This window comes from Diospyros lotus, chromosome 4, assembly GCF_014633365.1.
Source record: "Diospyros lotus cultivar Yz01 chromosome 4, ASM1463336v1, whole genome shotgun sequence".
Lineage (NCBI taxonomy): Eukaryota > Viridiplantae > Streptophyta > Magnoliopsida > Ericales > Ebenaceae > Diospyros > Diospyros lotus.
In genome coordinates, this window is record NC_068341.1 from 27856407 (window position 1) to 27860198 (window position 3792).

General features: G+C 43.1%; 1 non-coding gene across 1 annotated transcript; it reads right to left on the reverse strand.

Annotated features, from left to right (window-relative positions):
- Positions 1-1203: 1203 nt before the first annotated feature.
- On the reverse strand, positions 1204-1308 carry LOC127800866 (small nucleolar RNA R71). The gene has a single exon (XR_008022888.1). It is a non-coding gene; the product is annotated as a small nucleolar RNA R71 (small nucleolar RNA).
- Positions 1309-3792: the final 2484 nt, after the last annotated feature.

Consider the following 3792-nt stretch of genomic DNA (forward strand, 5'->3'; position numbering starts at 1 on the left):
AGCGGTTTTGACAACCTTCATGACAGATAGCATTATTTAAGGATTGAGCTCGAGATACCGGTGCTATCCTCTTCCTTTCTCATCCCTACTTGATATGCTTTCAAGTCCATATGCTTTCCTTGATGTTTTATTGCATATAGAGTGGTTTCTAAGGCAAAATAGGAGTAGGTTTTGAAAAAAAAAAATTCAGTTTCCCGGTTACTGTTCATAGCTTTTCACTTGCTCCGATTGAGCTGATTTTTGGTGTCCAAAGAAATGGGGGTGTGGGGATCAATAGTCACAGCTATGCCCTGAGAAGAGCCTTTTTTGGCCAAATTCCAACGTTTAGACCACTTTTTGGGCCATTTTGTGTTTCTCAGTGGCTAATTTGGTGTGGTTTTTAGTGTTTTTAGGTCCCTCAGTGTTTTTGTGTTGAAATTTTGTGAAAAATTGCATAAAAAAAATCGTCTAAGGGCTTATTGTTTGACCTGTTTTTGTGTTTTTGTGTTTTTGTGTTTGTGTGTTTTTGTTTTTGTGTGTTTTTTTTGAGTTTTTGAGTTCTTGGTATGCATAGGCCATTTTGTGTGCTGTTTTTGAGCTGATCTCTAAGTGCATGACCAGATCCTCTAAGGAAAAATTACTTGATTTGGATCTTGAATTAGAGACTACTCTTAGAAGGCAAGCTAGAGAACTTAAGTCTCGGGATAGGATTGACCCTAACAGTACTTCTAATACTTCATCCGAACCTATTCCAGCATTCATCAATATGGCAGATAATGGTAATGGAGATAATGCAAACAATGCAAATAATGGAAATAATGGTAATGGCAATAATGGAAATCATGGAAATAATGGTCATTTGGATGGTAGAACCATTAGAGAGCTGGCTGCACCTGATGTGGATTACCAGCCCCTATGTATTCAATACCCACAGTTGGATGCTAACTTTGAACTCAAATCTGGACTAATCCACTTGTTGCCCAAGTTTCATGGTCTTGCAGGAGAGGATCCACACAAGCATCTGAAAGAATTTCATGTTGTTTGCTCAACCATGCGGCCACAAGGAGTAGATGAAGAGCAGATCAAGCTGAGAGCCTTCCCATTCTCACTTGATGGATCAGCCAAAGATTGGCTCTACTACCTGCCACCAGCTGCTATCACCAGCTGGGATGGATTGAAGAGGATCTTCCTGGAAAAATTCTTTCCAGCCTCCAGAACAGCATCAATAAGGAAGGAAATTTGTGGTATAAGGCAGATGAGTGGTGAGACTCTACATGAGTATTGGGAGAGGTTCAAGAAGTTGTGTTCCAGCTGCCCTCACCATCAGATAAGTGACCAACTCCTAATTCAGTATCTCTATGAAGGTCTAATCCCCATGGACAGATACTTGGTAGATGCTGCAAGTGGAGGAGCCTTGGCAGAGAAGACCCCAGCAGCTGCACAAGAGCTGATATCAAAGATGGCACAAAATGCCCAGCAGTTTGGCACCAGAATTAACACTCCTACAAAAGCCATAAATGAAGTCAATGTGGCTGCCACTATGGACCAGCAAAGGATGGAAAACAAGCTTGAGGAATTGGCTTCCATGGTCAGGCAGTTGGCATTAGAGAGAAAGCAACAGCAGCTTTGTGGCATTTGCTCCTTGCCATCCCATACAACAGACCAATGCCCACAGTTGCAAGAAAATAATGAGACATGTGCAGGCATTTTTCCTGGAAGACCATTCCAGCACCAGCAGCACAGCCAACCACAACCTTCCAATAGGTATGACCCATACTCAGCCACCTACAATCCAGGTTGGAGAGACCATCCGAACCTCAGATATGGCAGCCCTTCCAATCAACATGTGCACCAGCAGCCATACCACCAGAATCAACCATTTCAGCAGAGGTTCCATCCTTCAAGCAACCATACTCCACCACCAAGGCAGAATCAAGCCATGCAACAAGCACCACCATTACCCAAGTCAGAACCTACCTTAGATGATCTTGTCAAACAACTAGCAGCCAATACACTCCAATTCCAACAGAAAACAGAAACCACCATTCAAAATTTGGAGACCCAAATAGGCCAGCTAGCCACAAACATCAATGAGTTAAGGAGTCAAGGTTCCGGGCAGCTTCCTTCACAACCAGTTGCCAATCCAAGGGGCAATGTTAGTGCCATCATGCTTCGAAGTGGGAAAGAAGTGATCATCCCAACCCCTCCACCATCATCAAACAAAGAGCAGCATGCAGAGCAGCAGAATGTAGAGGGTAGCAAAGAGCAGCAACCTTCCTCAGTCCAAGAAGCCAAGCAGCCAAACTCCAGCTATCAAGAACAAGGAGAGTCTTCCAACATCCAGCCCCTACCATTCCCACATCGAGCAACACAAAACAAGAAAAGAGCAGAAGCCGAAGTGGATAAAGAGATTCTGGAAACATTCCAGAAAGTTGAAGTCAACATTCCCCTCCTTGAAGCCATTAGACAGATCCCCAAGTATGCAAAATTTCTCAAGGATTTGTGTACTCACAAGAGGAAGCTTATGGGGAATGAGAAGATCAACCTTGGGAGAAATGTCTCTGCCCTTATCCAACCTGCCATGCCAGCAAAGTGTAAAGATCCAGGGATGTTCTCCATTCCTTGTACTATAGGAGACATGCAATTTAGCAATGCTTTACTAGATTTAGGTGCATCCATTAATGTCATGCCTAACTCTATTTATGCTTCATTGCAGTGTGGTCCTTTGAAGCCAACAGGAGTGGTTGTCCAACTAGCCAATAGAAGTACTGCACACCCCACTGGAGTCCTAGAAGATGTGCTGGTTAAGGTTAAGGATTTAATCTTTCCAGCAGATTTTTATGTTTTGAATATGGAAGATAATAGCACACTTGAGCATGCACCCTTGATCCTAGGGAGACCATTCTTAAAAACTGCTAGAACTATTATCAATGTGCATGAGGGTACACTTTCCATGGAATTTGCTGGTAACACAATTAACTTCAAGATACTTGATGCCATGAAATTCCCTGCTGAGGATCATTCCACTTTTCAAGTAAATAGAGTTGACCTGTTAGTGAATGAAGCATGTTCTGAGTCTTCTGATTTAATTGATAAATTCCCCACTGTGCATGAGTTCCCAGATACGATTATTTGCACTAATTGTAGTGATGGAGAGAGTCAATGTGCTGCATGCTTAGAGATTGCTGAATTTTTGCATAGACATGAGTTTGATTTTGATGCTAACATTTCCCAAGTGGAAGATAGTGCTGCTAACCTTGTTGAGCAAGTTGATAGTGCCTTGGAGTTAGAGTTCCAGTCAAATAGATCAGCCCCCTCTTTGCAGCAGCCACCCACCATTCAGTGCAAGCCTTTGCCTCAGCACCTCAAGTATGCATTCTTGGAGAAAGATGAGAAGCTGCCAGTCATCATTGCAAACAACTTGCAGCCTGACCAAGAGAGAAAGTTGCTGGATGTGCTGAAAAATAATAAGAAAGCAATTGGGTGGACTTTAGCGGACATAACTGGAATCAGCCCATCTGTTTGCATGCATCGTATTTTATTGGAGGAAGGAGCAAAACCAGCAAGGCAGCCTCAAAGAAGACTTAACCCAACCATCCTTGATGTGGTAAAACAGGAGGTAAGTAAATTACTTGCAGCCGGTATTATTTACCCTATTTCTGACAGCAAGTGGGTGAGTCCCGTGCAGGTTGTTCCAAAAAAGACGGGCATCACGGTGGTCCCAAATGAGCACAATGAGCTCATCCCCATGAGAGTGCAGAACAGTTGGAGAGTCTGCATTGATTATAGAAAGCTGAACCAAGCAACCAGAAA